Genomic DNA, 20739 nt, shown 5'->3' with positions numbered 1-20739 from the left:
TTGATATGAATACTCCTCACTTTGCACGGAGGGATCCATCAGAGATTTCTGATGCCATTTCATCCGAAGCATATCTTAAAATACAAAACATGTATGATTAGTCCAAAAATAAATTCAAAATGCTACACATTTTTGCCTGAATCTCGTATGCCTCACCTTGCGTTGGCGGAACCATCAAATATTACAGAAGTCAAATCGTCTGCAGCCTTCCGAAAATATTCTAAACATGTATGATCAGACTCCAGAGACTTCAGAGAGTTACACTTTTTTCTTTGAAATCAGCATAACTCGGCTTGCATTGGAGGATGCATCAGAGATTGCTGATGTCAACTCAACTGCTATACTTCTAAATCCATCAAAGGACGTGTGATAAGACTACAGGTGACTTCAGGGAGTTACACTGTTTTTTGAAACTCGTATACCTCACTTTGCATTGGCGGCTCCTTCACAGATTACGGATGTCAATTCATTTGCAGCACACCAAAAAATTCAAAACACGCAGGATCAGATTCCAAGGGACTTCAAAGAGTTCCAATTTTTGCTTGAAATTATTGTGCCTAACCTTGCATTGGCGGCTCGATCAGGAACTGCTGATGTAAGTACATCAGCAGCAGTTGTAAAAACTCAAAACATGTATGATCAGACTTCAGGTGTCTTCCGAGTGTTACACTTTCATTCTTGAAATTAGTATACATCAACTTACATTGGTGGCTCCATCAGAGATTAATGACTTCAATTCATCTGAAACATTCCTCAAAAATACTAATCATATATGAATCAGTCTCCACGTTTTGACAGGGAGGTACACCTTTTGCTTGAAATTAGTACACCTAACACTGCATTGGCGGATTCATGCCAGATTACTAATGCTAATTCATTTGAAACATTCCTGAAAAAATTGAGAACATGTATTATTTGGAGGCATGTGACTTCATAGAGTAAAACATGTATTTGCTTGAAATTTGTCCACCTCACCCTGCACTGGGGGGTCCATCAGAGATTTATCATGAGAATTCCCGTCTAGCTTTTCTAAAAAATTCATAGAACATAAGGTCACACACCAAGTGACTTCAGAGTGTTACACATTCTTGTTTGAAACTCGAATGCCTCAACATGCATTTGCGGCACCATCAAATATTACTGATGTCAATTCATCTGCAGCATTCCTAAAAATTCAGAACATGTATGATCAGACTCCAAGAGACTTCAGAGAGTAACACTTTTTGATTGAAACTAATATACCTCTCCTTGTATTGGAGGTTCCAGCTGAGATTACTGATGTCAATTCATCTGCAGTATACCAAAAAAACTCAAGATACATATGATCAGGCACGAAGTGTCTTCAGAGAGTGACACAATTTGCTTGATTTTTGCATGCCTCTCCTTGCTGTGGCAGCTTCACCGGAGATTAAAGATCTCAATTCATCTGCAAGATTCCTAAAAAAATGATATCATGTATGATCAGACTCCAAGTGAGTTCAGAGAGTTACAGATTTACCAAGATATTCGAATAATACTCCTCGCAGGGGCAGCTTCCTCCGAGATTAAAGATACCTATTCATCTACAACATTCCTAAGAAAAAGAAATCATGTATGGTCCGACACCAGGTGGCCTCAGAGAGTAGCAGATTTGATTGAAAGAAATGTACCTCACCTTGTGTTGGAGGATACAGCAGAGATAATTGATGTCACTTCATCTCCTGTACACCTAAAATACTGAAAATACATATGATCAGACTCAAAGTGAATTCAGAGAGTTACACATTTTACTTGATATTCATACACCTATACTTGCAGTGGCCGCTTCATCAGAGATTAATGAACTCAATTCATCTGCAACATTCCTAAAAAAATGAAATCACTTATGATCACACACTAAGAGGCTTCAGAGAGGTACACTTTTTGCTTGAAATAAGTATACCTCACCTTATATTGGTGGATTCGGGTGAGATTACTAATCACAATGCATTTGCAACATTCCTTAAAATATCAAAATGTATATAATCAGACTCCCAGTGACTTGAGAGAGTTAGACGTTATTGCTTGATATGAATACATCTCACTTTGCAATGAGGGATCCATCAGAGATTTCTGATGCCATTTCATCCGCAGCATATCTTAAAATACAAAACATGTATGATTAGTCCAAAAATGAACTCAAAATGGTACACATTTTTGCTTGAAACTCGTATGCCTCACCTTGCGTTGGTGGAACCATCAAATATTACTGAAATCAAATCATCTGCAGCATTCTTTATATATTCTAAACATGTATGATCAGACTCCAAGTGACTTCAGAGAGTTACACTTTTTCCTTGAAATTAGCATACCTCGGCTTGCATTGGAGGATCCATCAGAGATTACTGATGTCAACTCATCTGCTATATTTCTAAAACGATCAAAGGACATGTGATAAGACTACAGGTGACTTAAGTGTGTTACCCTCTTCCTTGAAACTCGTATACCTCACTTTGCATTGGCGTCTCTTTCACAGATTACGGATATCAATTCATTTGCAGCACACCTAAAAGATTCTGAACACGTATGATCAGACTCCAAGGGACTTCAAAGAGTTACAATTTTTGCTTGAAATTAGTATGCCTAACCTTGCATTGGCGGCTCGATCAGGGACTGCTGATGTAATTTCAGCAGAAGCAGTTGTAAAAACTCAAAACATGTATGATCAGACTCCAGGTGACTTCCGAGTGTTACACTTTCATTCTTGAAATTAGTACACGTCACCTTACATTGGTGGCTCCATCAGAGATTAATGACTTCAATTCATCTGTAACATTCCTCAAAAATACTAATCATATATGAATCAGTCTCCACGTTGTTACAGGGAAGTACACATTTTGCTTGAAATTAGTACACCAAACACTGCATTGGCGGATTCATGTCAGATTACTAATGCTAATTCATTTGCAACATTCCTAAAAAATTGAGAACATGAATCATCAGGCGGAAAGTGACTTCATAGAGTAAAACATGTATTTTCTTGAAATTTGTGCACCTCACCATGCACTGGGGTGTCCATCAGAGATTTCTCATGTCCATTCATGTCCAGCATTTCTAAAACTTTCAAAGCATGTAAGGTTAGACACCAAATGACTTCAGAGTGTTACACATTATTGCTTGAAGCCCGAATTCCTCAGCATGCATTGGCTGCACCATCAAATATTACTTATGTCAAATCATCTGCAGCATTCCTAAACATTCAGAACATGTATGATCAGACTCCAAGAGACTTCAGAGAGTAACACTTTTTGATTGAAAGTAATATACCTCTCCTTGTATTGGATGTTCCCGTTGAGATTACTGATGTCAATTCATCTGCAGTATACCAAAAAAACTCAAAATACATACAATCAAGCACAAAGTGACTTCAGACAGTTACACATTTTGCTTGATTTTTGCATGCCTCTCCTTACTCTGGCAGCTTCAACAGAGATTAAAAGATCTCAATTCATCTGGAACATTCCTAAGAAAATGAAATCATGTATGATCAAACTCCAAGTGAGTTCAGAGAGTTAAAGATTTACCAAGATATTCGAGTAATACTCCTCACAGGGGCAGCTTCCTCTGAGATTAAAGATATCAATTCATCTACAACATTCCTAAGAAAATGATATCATGTATGGTCCGACACCATTTGACCTCAGAGAGTAACAGTTATGATGGAAAGTAATATACCATCCCTTGTGTTGGAGAATCCAGCAGAGATAAGGGATGCCATATCATCTGCTGTAAACCTAAAAAAGTGAAAATACATATGATCAGACACAAAGTGAATTCAGAGAGTTTCACATTTTACTTGATATTCGTACACCTATACTTGCAGTGGTAGATTCATCAGAGATTAATGAACTCAATTCATCTGCAACATTCCTAAAAAAATGAAATCCCTTATGATCACACTCCAAGAGACTTCAGAGAGGTACACTTTTTTGCTTGAAATAAGTATACCTCACCTTATATTGGTGGATTCAGGTGAGATTACTAATCGCAATGCAATTGCATTATTCCTAAAAATATCAAAATATTTATGAACAGACTCCAAAGGACTTGAGTTAGACGTTACTGCTTGATATGAATACTCCTCACTTTGCACGAAGGGATCCATCAGAGATTTCCGATGTCATTTCATCTGCAACATATCTTAAAATTCAAAACATGTATGATTAGTCCAAAAATGATTTCAAAATGTTATACATTTTTGCTTGAAACTCGTATGCCTCACCTTGCGTTGGCAGAACCGTCAAATATTCCTGAAATAAAATAATCTGCAGCCTTCCTAATATATTCTAAACATGTATGATCAGACTCCATTGACTCAAGAGAGTTACACTTTTTTCCTTGAAATTAGCACACCTTGGCTTGCATTGGTGGATCCATCAGAGATTCCTGATGTCAACTCATCTATATTTCTAAAACCATCAAAGGACGTGTGATAAGACTACAGGTGACTTTAGTGTGCTACCCTCTTTCTTGAAACTCCTATACCTCACTTTACATTGGCGTCTCCTTCACAGAGTACGGATGTGAATTCATTTGCAGCACACCTAAAAAATTCAAAACACGTATGATCAGACACCAAGGGACTTCATAAAGTTACAATTTTTGCTTGAAATTAGTATGCCTAAGCGTGTATTGTCGGCTCGATCAGGGACTGCTCATGTTAGTTCATCAGCAGCAGTTGTAAAACTCAAAACATGTATGATCAGACTCCAGGTGCCTTCCGAGTGTTATACTTTCATTCTTGAAATTAGTATACGTCACCTTACGTTCGTGGCTCCATCAATGAGAGATTAATGATCTCAAATCATCTGCAGCATTCCTAAAAATTGAGAACATGTATGATCAGACTCCAAGAGACTTCAGAGAGTAACACTTTTTGATTGAAACTAATATACCTCTCCTTGTATTGGGGGTTCCAGCTGAGATCACTGATGTCAATTCATCTGCAGTATACCAAAAAAACTCAAGATACATATGATCAGGGACGAAGTGACTTCAGGGAGTTACACATTTTACTTTATTTTTGCATACCTCTCCTTGCTGTGGCAGCTTCAACAGAGATTAACTATCTCAATTCATCTGCAACATTCCTAAAGAAATGAAATCATGTATGATCAGACTCCACGTGAGTTCAGAGAGTTACACAATTTCCTAGATATTCGAATAATACTCCTTGCAGTTGCAGCTTTCTCCGAGATAAAGATATCAATTCATCTACATTACTAAGAAAAAGAATCATGTATGGTCCGACACCAGGTGACCTTAGAGTGTAACAGTTTTGATTGGAAGAAATATACCGCCCCTTGTGTTGGAGGATCCAGCATAGATAAGTGATGTCATTTCACCTGCTGTACACCTAAAAAAGTGAAAATACGTATGATGAGACACAAAGTTAATTCAGAGATTTACACATTTTACTTGAAATTCGTACACCTTTACTTGCAATGGCAGCTTAATTTGTGATTAATTATCTCAATTCATCTGCAACATCAATAAAACAATGAAATCACGTATGATCTGTCTCCAAGAGACTTCAGAGTTTTACACTTTTTGCTTGAAATAAGTATACCTTACCTTATTTTGGTGGATTCAGGTAAGATTACTAAACACAATGCATTTGCAACATTCCTAAAAATTTCAAAATATATATGATCAGACTCCAAGTGACTTGAGAGAGTTAGACGCTATTGCTTTATATGAATACACCTCACTTTGTACTGTGGGATCCATCAGAGATTTCCGATGTCATTTCATCTGCAGGATATCTTAAAATTCAAAACATGTATGATTAGTCTGCAAATGAATTCAAAATGTTACACATTTTTGCTTGAAACTCATATGCCTCACCTTGCGTTGGTCGTACCATCAAATATTACTGAAATCTAATCGTCTGCAACATTCCTAAAATATTCTAAACATGTATGATCAGACTCCAACTGACTTCAGAGAGTTACACATTTTGCTTGAAATTAGCATAACTCGGCTTGCATTGGTGGATCCATCAGAGATTACTGATGTCAACTCATCTGCCGTATTTCTAAAACCATCATAGGACGTGTGATAAGACTACAGGTGACTTCGGTGTGTTACCCTTCTTGCTTGAAACTTGTATACCTCACTTTGCATTGGCGGCTCCTTCACAGATTACTGATATCAATTCATTTGCAGCACACCTAAAAAATTCCAAACACGTATGATCAGACTCCAAGAGACTTCAAAGAGTTACAATTTTTGCTTGAAATTAGTATGATTAACTTTACATTGGTGGCTCGATCAGGGTCTGCTGATGTAAGTTCATCAGCAGAAGTTGTAAAAACTCAAAACATGTATGATCAGACTCCAGGGACCTTCCGAGTGTTACACTTTCATTCTTGAAATTAGTATCTGTCACCTTACATTGGTGTCTCCGTCAGAGATTAATGTTCTCAATTCATTTGTAACATTTCTCAAAAATACTAATCATATATGAATCAGTCTCCACATTGTTACAGGGAGGTACACCTTTTGCTTGAATTTAGTACACCTAACACGCATTGGCGGATTCATGTTAGATTACTAATGTTAATTCATTTGCAACATTCCTGAAAAATTGAGAACATGTGTCATCAGTCAGCAAGTGACTTCAGAGTGTAAAACATGTATTTGCTTGAAATTTGTCTACCTCACCGTGCACTGGTGGGTCCATCAGAGATTTCTCATGTCAACTCATGTCCAGCATTTCTGAAAAATTCAAAGCTCATAAGGTCAGACGCCAAATGACTTCAGAGTTATACATTTTTGCTTGATACTCGAATGCCTCCACATGCATTTGCCTCAGCATGAATTGGCGGCACCATCAAATATTACTGATATCAAATCATCTGCAGCATTCCTAAAAATTCAGAACATGTATGATCAGACTCCAAGAGACTTCAGAGAGTAACGCTTTTTGATTGAAAGTAATATACCTCTCCTTGTATTGGAGGTTCCAGCTGAGATTACTGATGTCAATTCATCTGCAGTATACCAAAAAAACTCAAAATACATATGATCATTCACCAAGTGACTTTAGAGAGTTGCACATTTTGCTTGATTTTTGCATACCTCTCCTTGTTTTGGAGCTTCACCAGAGATTAAAGATCTCAATTAATCTGCAACATTCCTAAAGAAATGAAACAATGCATCATCTGACTCCAAGTGAGTTCAGAGAGTTACATAGTTTCCAAGATATTCAAATAATACTCCTCACAGTGGCAGCTTCCTCCGAGATTAAAGATATCTATTCATTACAACATTCCTAAGAAAAAGAAATCATATATTGTCCGACTCCGTGTGACATCAGAGAGTAGCACTTTTGATTGAAAGTAATGTACTTCCCCCTGTATTGGAGGATCCCGCAGAGATTAATGATGTCATTTCTTCTGCAGTGTTCCAATAAAACTATAAATAAATATGGTCAGTCACCAAGTGAATTCAGATAGTTACACATTTTGCTTGATATTCGTACACCTGTCCTTGCAGTTTCAGCTTCATCAGAGATTAATGATCTCAATTCATCTTCTACATTCCTAAAATAATGAAATCATGTATGATCAGACTCCAAGTGACTTCAGTGAGGTACACTTTTTGCTTGATGTAAGTATACCTCACCTTACGTTGGTGTATTCAGGTGTGATTACTAATCACAATGCATTTGCAACATTCCAGAAATTTCAAAGTATATGTGATCAGATTCCAAGTGACTTGAGAGAGTTTGATGTTATTGCTTGATATGATTTCACCTCACTTTGCACTGAGGGATCCATCAGAGATTACTGATGTCATTTCATCTGCAACATTTCTTAAAATTCAAAACATGTATGATTAGTCCCCAAATGAATTCAAAATGTTACACATTTTTGCTTGAAACTCGTATGCCTCACCTTGCATTGGTGGAACCATCAAATATTACTGAAATCAAATCGTCTGTAACTTTCCTATAATATTCTAGACATGTATGATCAGTCTCCAAGTGAGTTCAGGGAGTTACACTTTGTTGCTTGAAAGTAGTATACCTTTCCTTGCATTGGTGGTTCCTTTAGAGATTACTGATGTCAACTTATCTAAATTTCTAAAACCATCAAAGGACGTGTGATCAGACCCCAGGTGCCTTCCGAGTGTTACACTTTCATTCTTGAAATTAGTATACATCAACTTACATTGGTAGCTCCATCAGATATTAATGATCTCAATTCATCTGTAACATTCCTCACAAATTCTAATCATATATGAATCAGTCTCCACGTTGTTTCAGGGAGGTACACCTTTTGCTTGAAATTAGTACACCTAAGACTGCATTGTTGGATTCATGTGAGATTTCACACATGGGATAAAAAATCCCACAATGCTACAGGATTTATCCTGCACAATTATCTCAGAATCAGATTTGTTTAATTTTGAGTTGTCTCTCTACTATGTGACCCACCTCCTGACTGATTGTAAGAGCTTGAACACACAGGGAATATGATCTCATTTTCACTTCTATGTCAAAAATAAGAAAAACTTTTCCTAAAAGGTCATTGTTACCACATTCCCCAAAAGAGAAGTTGTTTTAAAATTGACTTGAGTTCTTTATATAGAACAAGAGCTAGTAAAGTTTTAGAACAAAGAGATGAGAAAATATTAGTAAAAGATGAGGGAAGTGAGACTCCTGCTTTGTTGTATGACGTAGAGGGTTTGCTTTCTCTCTGGTCTTTGTTTCATAATTTGTAGTGAACAAATGGACTATTATATTGAGGTAAGATGATCAAGATATGGACACTTCAATATCTTATGTATGCATGCCAAGAATCTGTAAGCACCCATTTTCTATTTTCAGCTATCGTGACCATCCATTTGTTTGGAGTTAGAAATAAATGTTGGTCCTTGTTATGTTTTTCTTTCAGATAATCTAATTGCCTCATGAAACCTTGGCCTTATAATTCTATTAAAAAAATAAACAATGTGACTGAATTCATTTTCTTGGGTCTTTCTCAGAACCCAGAGTCTGAAGAAGTTTGTTTTGTGGTGTTTATGTGGGTAACTTTACAAGTCTCCTATGTATTTCTTTCTCAACGACTTGCCTTTTGTGGATATTTGTTACTCTTCTGTCAGAGCTTCTAAGATGATTGTTGAACAATTAGCAAAGAGTAAAACTATCTCCTATGTGTGGTACATGTTGCAACTCTTTGGGGCCTGTTTCTTTGGTTGCACTGAGATCTTCATCCTTACTGTAATGGCTATGATAATTATGTGGCTATTTGTAAACCCCTACACTATGTGACCATCATGGATCATGAAAGATGCAATAAAATTTTTCCGGGGATGTGGGTAGGTGGGTTCTTACACACCATTATCCACGTGACTGTGGTAGTGTGGCTACCCTTCTGTGGACCCAGAGAGATCGATCACTACTTTTGTGATGTGCACCCTGTGCTGAAACTTGTCTGCACAGACACATACCTTGTTGGTGCTGCTGTGGCAGTCAACAGCGGTACCATCACTCTTTGGGGCTCTGTTATCTTGCTAATATCCTGCACCATCATCCTGGTGTCCCTGAGAAGGCAGTCAACAGAAGGTAGATGCAAAGCTCTCTCCACCTGTGGCTCCCACATTCCTGTGGTCATCATCTTCTATGGTTTCTGTACTTTCATGTATATGCACCCTGATACTACCTTTAAAGAAGATAAGATGGTGGCTGTATTTTACACCATTACCACCCCCATGTTAAATCCCCTCATTTATACACTGAGAAATGCATAAGTAAGGAATACAGTGAAGAAACTGTGGAGCAGGAAGATTTTCTGGGAGGCTAATGGTAAATATTTGTAAAAGTCACAATCTAAGCTGGATGTTCGTAAATGTTCCCATCTGTACAATGAAGAGAGTGATAGCAAACAGACAGGGTTTTCTTGGAGGAACAACAAAAGAATAACACATTCTATAGAAGTAAGGTATTATGTATCTAATTATAATTACTTATTATAAAACAAATACATAATTAATAATTGATTGTATCAGTTATAATATTTCACATTCAGAAAGTTTTCTGAAATACCTAGGAGAGAAAAAAAATCATATTCAACTCAAAACACAGCATGATCTTAGTTGCATTCAGTATGTATATGTTGTATGAACAAAAAATGCATACGTAAAACATAATGTTATCTGAGCTAAAGCATTCTGATATCAGTCTTTCAAACCAGTGAAAACAGAGCCCAGTAATTTGGAATGGGAAGGAGGTGCATGCACAATGTGAAAGATAAAAATTACAGGCTTAAAAAAACAAAAGACCTGTTCTCATCCTCTTGGGAAAGCTTTTCTTTTCTCTATGACTCATTTCTTTCTATTTAAATAAAAGCAATAAGGGAAGAGGAAAGGAATTTCCTCTGAGATGCCTATTTTAATTACAACATCCCACCAATATGCTTCTGCTAACTGACTCTAATTTCCTTGTACTCTGTAGGCAGCAGTCCCTTTTAATGTAAATGATTACTAGAAAAGAAGTAAAGAAAATTAAAGCAAGACATCTGTGATGGACAGGTCATTGTGAGTCAATATACAGGGTAAGCACAATTAGCTGAAATGCATGGTTGGGGAACTGTATTTCCTCCAAGCAGCTTTACTCAGTACAGTGAGCCATTTGCTTCTTTGACTAATGTAACCTGATATCCAGCTGTGGATTCCAGAGATACTCATTCCAAACAAGCAAATATGTCTTTCCTATGTGAAATGACACTTAAACAAATGATACATTCCTCCTTCACATCCCACAAGCTGGGCTTTATTTTCCTTTAACAAATAAACACATCACTGATTATCTTTCTGCCATTGATTCATTGTTTATTCCACCATCTGATTATTCAAGTTACTGCCTAATCAAGTGTTTATGGCTGTGGGGTCTGTTTATATACATAAATTATGTTAAGGACTGTGCACAGTTAGTGCTTTAAAAAAAGACCTCTGATGTTGATGTTGATGTAGTCACATTAAAGATAAACATCAAGGACAGCAAGACATCTGAACTCGAAGTCATAATTGAGAAACCCTTGCACTGGACTCACACAAATATTTGTTTATTGATCTAGCTTGTACACTAATTGGAACTCTATGAGGCTCCACTTGTTCAATTGTAAAATGATGACTATGTCAGTGCTACTCAAACTTGTCTCATCAGGAAGGATTTTTGAAGCATAACAGTATCTATTATGAGTTTCTGATCCAGTAAGCCAGGGTTAAGGGGTGTAGAAAACTCTGTTTTTAACAAGCTCCTTTGACAATTTTTATACAATCAGTGGCACTTCTGGGAACAGTGGACTAGATACTGTATGTTATTAGAGCACAAGGGGTCTATGAGTCCATGAAACCTAAAGAGTCCTACATTTGAATATATACCCCAATCTATTCTGCTAATCAACACAAAGGAAAGGAAACCTGACCTGGACTTAGAAAATAACAGAATAAATGAATGTTATCTATTTAATAATCATTCTCCACAATACACTTTCTTTTATGTCTTTGCAATAAAGTCTTGACTATCAAGGGATATTAGTTATATTGAAAGTCTGCAGTCTCTAAGAAGGCAAAAACTAACAGATTCATTAATCTCAAAAAGCAAGAACTAGAATATATGAAATAGTATCCAAGGTTTCTCCAGTGAATTTACAAACAGATTTCTGTTCACAGAAGCTCCTTAGAACAATCCCAGTCAGAGGAGCAGAGAACCTCCTCCTGGTTCCTTGGCAGGAGATGACCAAGAATAAGGAGAAATCAAAATTCTCTCCAGTTCAGGATGTGAGTCAGGGGTGACTCTGGTCAACAACAACATTTCATGTCATAAGTGTGAGATCACCACATTGACTGCCAATCATGTAGTTTTACCATGTTTTTACTTTTATTACCTTACTGGTGAAGATGGCAGATGTACCTTGGATTAGAGCCTTGTGGATGAAAATAAATGGCAACCCTCTTCATTTTCCAGATGAATATTTTAATTCAATGTGGAAAACAATGTCTCTACTTTCAAACCAGTGGTTAAACTTTTGTCCCTTGAGTAGCAAAAACATATTTTAAATATACGTCCCTTCACTGCTCAATTGAATATACAAAGATAGCTTTTGCAATCCTCCATATGTTCCCTTTTCTCATTTAAGCATATCCAGGAGATTAAAACATTTATCACATGTCAGTCTCCAGAATTTCATCATTTAATGTTACCTAAGTGGAAACCCCTCACTTTGACAGTGTTCTGGTGTGTCCATGTCTTTCACGATGACCAGTTGGTCCTGTTTCATTATAAGCTATAATGTAACTTCAGCACCTGATTCAGATCATAGAAAATACTCTTTACATTTTAGTGCAAAATCTCCATCAACAATATAGAGACAGACAATGCTGAGCTTACATAACAGTCAATGGTTGTTCAAACATCACAGTTTCAGAAAAGACTAAGATAACACTGCCACTTTATACATGAGAACAAAAAGAGCTACATGGTGTATTTCTGAGCCCACCCTGAGGTCTAGAATTAAGCCAAATTAAGCCCAGTATATATAGGCTGATACAAGTTACCCACAGACACATAAGTGAGAATTAAATGCTATTGTATAAGCCACAAGAGGTAAGATGGCTTGTTACATGGCATTATTGATCTGGCTAACCCAAGAAAAGCAAGATCAAATTGTAGAAGTGAGGATTCTGAGGGTTATTCTTAATACAACTTCCCATACATTTAGTGTAAGTTACTTGGAATGGAACAGTGGAAAAGGCCAAGCTATAGAAAATGGACATGAGAGGCAAGACATAGCCTTAATTATACACACAAACATCAAATTATAAATACCTAAGTATGTAGCCAGCCTGTCACCCACTATTTTGCCCATGGAGAACACATAGGAAGGGATGGACACAATATTAACCATGCCCGGGAGGATTCCTTTTTACCCATCCTTTGTTGATAAATTATAAGAAGAGAGTTAACAAAAGATAAATGTGAGTCATGTTCAAAGAGACTTCTCCTTTTGGGAGAAACCATGTAGTAAACATGCCACAATAAGCAAATTTAATTAATTACCAAAAAATGTGGCTTACATACACAGCAGTAACATGAGAATTAGACATCAACCTAAGCAACTTAGACATTCTGTTCAATTTCATCTACCAGAAGTGGACAATCCTACCAACAGGTATTTGCCACCAGATTAACGTCAAACACAACCATGACTTGATCTGCTATTGTCTTACTTTTTTCTTTAAGGTATCATTGATATACACACTTATGAAGGTTTCACAAGAAAAACAATGTGGTTATTACATTCACCCTTATTATGAAGTCCCCCATACCCCATTGCAGTCACTGCCCATCAGTGTAGAAAGATGCCACAGAGTACCTATTTGTCTTCTCTGAGCTACACTGTCTTCCCCGTGACCCTACACACACCATGTGCAACAATCATGATACCCCAGAATCCCCCTCTTCCTCCCCCACTGCCTTTCCCCTTTGGTAACCACCAGTCCCTTCTTGGAGTCTGTGAGTCTGCTGCTGTTTTGTTCCTTCAGTTTTGCTTTGCTGTTATACTCCACAAATGAGAGAAATCATTTGGTATTGGTCTTTCTGTGCCTGACTTATTTCATTGAGCATAATACCCTCTAGCTCCATCCATGTTGTTGCAAATGGTAGTATTTGTTTCTTTCTTATGGCTGAATAGTACTCCGTTGTATATATGTACCACATCTTTATACATTTATCTACTGATGGACACTTAGGTTGCATTCATATCTTGGCTATTGTAAACAGTGCTGTGATAAACATAAGGGTGCATATGTCTTTTTGAGTCTAAGAAGTTGTTTTCTTTGGGTAAATTCCTAGCAGTGGAATTTCTCAGACAAATGGTATTTCTATTTTTAGTTTTTTGAGGAGCCTCCATATTGCTTTCCATAGTGGTTGAAGTAGCTTACATTTCCACCAACAGTGTAAGAGGGTTCCCCTTTCTCTGCATCCTCACCAGCATTTGTTGTTCCTAGTCTTTTCTATGTTGGCCATCCTAACTGGTATGAGGTGATATCTCATTGTGATTTTAATTTGCTTTTTCCTGATAATTAGCAGTGTGAAGCATCTTTTCATGTGCTTGTTGGCCATCTGAATTTCTTCTTTGGAGAAGTGTCTGTTCAGATCCTCTGCCCATTTTTTTGTATCATTAATCTACAATTACATGAGGGACATTATGTTTACTAGACTCCCCCCATCACCAAGTCCCATCCCCCAAATGCCCCATTACAGTCACTGTCCATGAGCATAGTAAGATGCTATAGAGTCACTCCTTGTCTTCTCTGTGCTATACTGCCTTCCCCATGCCCCCACATGTTATGTGCTAATCATAATGCCCCTTTATTCCCTTATCCCTCCTTTCCCACCCATCCTCCCCAGTCCCTTTCCCTTTGGTAACTGTTAGTCCATTCTTGGGTTTTGTGAGTCTGCTGCTGTTTTGTTCCTTTAGTTTTTTCTTTGTTATGCTCCACAGATGAGTGAAATCATTTGGTAATTGTCTTTCTCCGCCTGGCTTATTTCACTGAGCATAATAACCTCTAGCTCCATCCATGTTGTTGCAAATGGTAGGATTTGTTTTCTTCTTATGGCTGAATAATATTCTATTGTGTAAATGTACCACATCTTTATCCATTCGTCTACTGATGAACACTTAGGTTGCTTCCATATCTTGGCTATTGTAAATAGTGCTGTGATAAACATAGGAGTGCATATGTCTTTTTGAATCTGGGATCCTACATTATTAGGTTATATTCCTAGGAATGGAATTCCTGGGTCAAATGGTATTTCTATTTTTAGTTTTTTGAGAAACGTCCATATTGCTTTCCACAATAGTTGGACTCATTTACGTTCCACAATAGTTGGACTAGTTTACAGCAGTGTAGGAGGGTTCCTCTTTCTCTGCATCCTCACCAGCATTTGTTGTTACTAGCCTTTTCTATGTTAGACATCCTAACTGGTGTGAGATGATAACTCATTTGTGGTTTTAATTTGCATTTCCCTGATAATTAACTATGTGGAGCATCTTTTCATGTGCTTATTGGCCATCTGAATTTCTTCTTTGGAGAAGTGTCTGTTCATATCCTCTGCCCAATTTTTAATAGGGTTATTTGCTTTTTGGGTGTTGAGGCATGTGAGTTCTTTATATATTTTGGATGTTAACCCCTTGTCAGATATGTCATTTACAAATATACCTTCCCATACTGTAGGATGCCTTTTTGTTCTACTGATGGTGTCCTTTGTTGTACAGAAGCTTTTTAGCCTGATGTAGTCCCATTTGTTCATTTTTTATTTTGTTTCCCTTTCCCAAGGAGATGCATTCAGGAAAAAGTTGCTCATGTTTATATTTAAGTGATTTTTGCCTGTTTTCTTCTAAGAGTTTATGTTTTCATGACTTACATTCAGGTCTTTGATCCATTTTGAGTTTAATTTTGTGTATGGAGTTAGATATTAATCCAGTTTCATTCTCTTCCATGTAGCTGTCCAGTTTTGCCAACACCAGTTGTTGAAGGGACTGTCACTTCCCCATTGTATATCCACGGCCCCTTTATCATATATTAATTGACCATATATGCTTGGGTTTATATCTGGGCTCTCTGTTCTGTTCCATTGGTCTATAGGTCTGTTCTGTGTCAGTACCAAATTGTCTTGATTACCATGGTTTTGTAGTATACCTTGAAATTAGAGAGCATAATCCCCTCTGGTATTGTCTTCCTTATATCTTTTTCAGCATACTTCATTACTTTCCTGCTTCCCCTTATGTTCTAAGTTCCTTAATTTTCTAGGCTGTACACTCTCAGGGTCTCTTTGGAAGAGAAAAAATATATCTGAAACCTTCATCAACCTTGACTAATTTCTATAAATGCAGTGCTCTCCTTAAAACTTGGATTCCTGTCATCAGTAATACTTAAAGTGCATGTATTTTAATTTCTTAGTGGTGTGTATGGTGAAGAGGATGGAGCACTAGAAAAATACAAGGTCTGTGTATACCACATGTGAAAAGCTGGTGAAAACCCCTGCCAGGCCTCAGTTCTCAGGTGTCTTTTTACTTAAGAATTCTTGTACAAATAAGGGAACTCCTCAATATACCAAAGATGATCCCATCTTATGCACCAGGTTTTGTTATGTTATCTCTGATTCTCAGTCTCATCTTCCTTATTTCTCCCTAGTTGAGGGCTTACGTGGACAGAGATGAGACACTTTCCCATAGTTTGAATGGTGGAAGAAAACTTCAAAATATGCTATTTGCATAAGGTGCAGTAAGGATTAACAAAATGTGGTCAGTAACACCCATCTCTTCAGCTACATGCTCTTGGGAGCTCAGGTCCTTTCACAAGATGGGATATTTTCTAGGTTACATATTTACAAAAAACATCAATTTGTAAACTCACGAATTTTAAATGAAGTTATTCATTGAATTATATTTATAGAATTTAAAAAGGGTGCTCATCATCCAATCTTAAACTTCTAATTCCTGGACTACACCACCAATAGGGTACTAAGAATTCATCACACTGGTTTCTGTAAGTATGGTGTGGGTAGTCTAATGGCATGCATTGAATTATTTTAGAAGCATGATTTGTTAATGCAAGTGTTAAAATTGACAATACTTGTAAATTTTTGCATTGCCTTTTTTTATTACAATGGAAACCTCAGAAAAATAGAGGGCTTAGCATCTCTTTTTAGCTCTGAGAGCTGTCTCAGTCAAGGTATCTGTGTCTTAAAGCAGGGCACAATTGCACAACTATGCAGTCTTCAAAATGTTCTCTGATAAAAGTGCTTTAATACCCACTCTGCCTGTGATCATGAAGCACAGAATGTTCCAGAATCCCAGACCTTAGTGGCAGAATGTCAGAACTGGAATAGACCTTCAGGTGATCTGATCCACTCCCCTTGAATACAGCCTCAGGAGAGTAGCATAACAGAAAAAGAGTGGCTGAGAGGCCTTCTTCTTCAAGGCTTGCAACCTTGGATGACAGCACAGCCCCCTCTCTGTGCTGGCTTTATTTGTATTATTGATTCTGAGGATAGAACAGATCCAGCAAAGGGCTTGGACCACCAGTGGTTCATTTCTCTTTGAACAGTCTGTCTCAGCAGTACACTCTCCTCATGGCATTCTTTATGTCTGATGAAAGGGTTGCACATGGGGAAATCGGTATAAAATAGGGTAAAAACCTTATTATTACTGACAGATTCAGCCATGGGATCATAGGTGGAGATGAGGGGCAAGAACATGAACATGAGAGTGATATGTGTTATGAGAATTGCAGATAGAGAGGGCTTTGCGGCAGCCCTCAAAGGAGCGGGACTTCAGTGTGGACAGGATGATGATGCAGGAAATCACCAAGTCAACAAAGGTCAAAATGGGCAGCACCCTTGTGGTGGTAAGGATCACAATAACCAGGCTAGTGTTGGTGCAGGCCAAATTCAGTAAGGGGAATACATCACAGAAAAAGTGATTGGGGGCACAGAAGGGAAGCACAGTGATAATCAATACATGCAGGATTGAGTGGATAAATGCCCCAATAATGGAGGACATCACAAGGGCATAGCACATGTTTGTGATGGCCATATAGCAGAGGGATCTGCAGATATCTGCATAGTGGTAATAGGCCATGGCCACCAAAGTGAAGATCTCTGTGGCACCAAACAAGTGGGCATAAAACATCTGGGCCATGCAGCTGTTGTAGAATATATTTTTCCTCTGAGCCAATGAGTCTGTAATGAGTTTGGGGGCTACCATGGAGGTGAAGCAGACATCCACGAAGGACAGGTAGCTGAGGAAAAATTACATGGGTTGCTCACTGACGCGGCTGCCCCTGATGTTGTAAAGAATGAGCAGGTTCCCTGAGAGAATTACAATATATCAAAGTGAGAGAAGCACAAAGCAGGCAACTTTTGTGGCCTCATCACTAAAAAGTCCCAGGAGGATAAATTCTGTGATGTTTTCATATCAAATTGCTTCTGGGGTTTTATCATTTAGAAGTTGCAGTTAATGTACCTTAATCATTCAACATCTTAAAATTATTTTTATTTAAAGTCATTCACTTATTAATTAAACATAATGATTGTTTATTACACAATCACTATACTAGTTCTAAGGGTAGAGCAGTGTACAGAGCATGTACTGTTTCTACCCACAAGTAGAGCACAATACATTAAAGAAGTCATATAGTCACAAAAATAGCAGAAATAACACCAATTTATTGAAATTTTGATCAATCCCAAAGCCTCAAACTTACCACAAACAACAGGATGAAAACTTAAAAAGCTGAAACATTGGGTTTCAGGTCAATTTTGTGATGCAATTTCAGTATTACACTTCAGAGTGATTTTTGATTCTTTGGCTTTTGTAAAACAGCAATGAGTTTCTCTGTTCTCCAAGGCCAGGAAGATCACTATTATTCTGAGTCCCTCCCATTGACTAAATCTGTGCTGAATCCTGAAAGTCCCACAGTGTCATCAGGCTTCAGTGAGCTCATAAGTATAAACACTGGACCTCTGGGGGGCAATTTCAGAAAGTGGCTTCAGAACTTTTTCATGATATACATATTTTAAAGGGCTGAAAAGAAAGAGCAACAGTTAGATTATTGGGTAAAAGGGTTTCTCCATTGGATGGGCTTCTGGCATATTTATAGCTTCCTGGAATTGACATTATTTCTGAGCTCACTCTCCAGTCTCACCCAGGAGTTCCCATAATCTTTGCCCTCTGATCACACTTGCTGGCACCCCCTTTTAGGTCTGTGCCCTTGGAGTGGCAAACTGCACCTACAGATTATTTTTCACTTGCTCTGTTTCAACACCTTGTATCTCTTTAAATTGCACCACTTTCTTTCCTACCAGCCTCACTACATGCTCCTGGGCTCATGTCATGGAATATTTTAGTTAAACATATGTTTCTTTGGTGCAAATTATTACATCTCTTACTTCTTTTTGGCAACCTGATCTAAAATGTATCACAAAGCTACTAAATTCAAGGCTCAATTTCATAAAAAAATACACCCTACATCCCAATAAAATTTGATGGACTTTTTGTGAAGGGTTATAATAGCAATTGAACAATGACCTTTATTTCACATGTGTACTTATGAAACAATCTTAGAAAAACACTTATTTGGCATATATTTATAGGATTTTAAGGAATTCATGTGACAGGTAAATATTTACAAGGACAGGAATCTAGTCCAGGTGGCTCCCTTCTCATCTCTAGTTAGCAAAGAGCAGAAATTCCTGATTTATCCCTCCCCATCACTCTCCACTCTTCCAGGCACTTACTCCCTAAACTCACTCCCTAAACTTACTCCCCCTTGCTTGCTCGTTTTCTGTACATGTAGAAATGTTGCAGATACAGAAGCAGAAACATATGTGCTGGTCCCCTTGCCTTTGTTCAGGGCTCAAACTTTGGGATATTACTCCCCTCTGAGCCCACTGGTATAAAACTAAAACCTCAACATTCCGAGACCTCCAAGTGCTGTTTGGTTTTTCCATCAGTGATCCAGTCCAGGTTTCTCAGGTTTTTCCTTAACATTTGGTACCCTGACTGGGAAACCCAACCATGCTGGCACTTTGTTGCCACTGGTTTGGGGCAACATCGGGGCAGTGATGAAACCGATGATTGCAAAGGAGAAAGCACGTACTGCCTGATATTATGGCAGTCTCCTGCCTGGTCGCCCTGGGCCAGACCCGCTCTGCTCTTCTCACCAGACTCAAGGAGGCTTGGTAGGTGAGGACCTGGTTCCAACATCTAACCAGCTAAGGCTCTGGGGCCCCTGACCCAGCCAGTTCCCACCCATTGGGATGGAAGGGGAACCTGATCACCTCCTGGAGACTTCTTAGAAACATTCCCAGGGGGTGAATGTTTAAACTCTGGTCTGAATGTGTGTGAGTGTGCAGGGTGGCTAAAGCCATTCAGTCTGCACTGCATCTGTGATTCCACAGCCTGTGCTATGGAATCTGAGTGGGCCCTTTGCTGTATTCACGGTTGGCTGCAACAATGTAACAGTGACTCAGCTTTGGCTGACCTGGTCTGGGACTTATACACCTTAGTCAAGGATGATCAAAGTCTCTGAGAGGAGCACAAATGGACAGGCATCTGACTGGTCTCCTTTCTATAGGAGGCACCCCTCCCTTGTCTGCTGTCATGGCAACATTACACAGACAAGTCATGGGGTCAGGGCACAGCAAACCCACAGACCTTGACACTATGATCAAAAATTTCAGGAATGGATTTTCAGAAAACTATGGAGTAAAATAACTCCTGGAAGGTTGAAAACCCTGTGTGAATCTGAATGGCCACCTTCAGTGTAGGGTGGCCTCCAGAAGGAAGCCTAGATGTCCCAACAGTCCACTGAGTCTGGTGGGTTGTCACTGGAGATGCAGGTCATCCTAACCCGTTCCCATATATTGACTCCTGGTTAGGAGTTTCTCAGAGGATGGTACCACCCAGCCAGGCCAGTCCATGCTTACTATCCTTTCCCCATGGGTGCGATTCACTTGTAACAGGCAGGGACAAGGTAGGGTCTTAGTCGCCTCAACAAAGAAGCCTATAAAGAATCAGCAGAAGTTTGAGCCTTCACAAATTCTTACTAGTGACCCAGAGGATGAGCTAATATTTCTCCCACCTATGTGACTCTAAGGCCATCAGCACCCAGACCATGGGTCCTGGACACCCCACCACCATC

The 20739-nt window shown here is 38.4% G+C and overlaps 2 pseudogenes; one reads left to right on the top strand and one right to left on the bottom strand.

Moving 5' to 3' along the window:
* Nucleotides 1-8937: 8937 nt before the first annotated feature.
* LOC118917637 (olfactory receptor 4S2-like) lies at nt 8938-9846 on the top strand (annotated as a pseudogene).
* Nucleotides 9847-17148: 7302 nt separating this feature from the next.
* On the bottom strand, nt 17149-18011 carry LOC118917651 (olfactory receptor 4S2-like; annotated as a pseudogene).
* Between the last annotated feature and the right edge of the window lie 2728 nt (nt 18012-20739).

This window comes from Manis pentadactyla, chromosome 13 (genome assembly GCF_030020395.1).
Source record: "Manis pentadactyla isolate mManPen7 chromosome 13, mManPen7.hap1, whole genome shotgun sequence".
In the NCBI taxonomy this organism is placed as follows: Eukaryota; Metazoa; Chordata; class Mammalia; order Pholidota; family Manidae; genus Manis; species Manis pentadactyla.
This window is presented reverse-complemented; position numbering and strand designations above follow the sequence as displayed.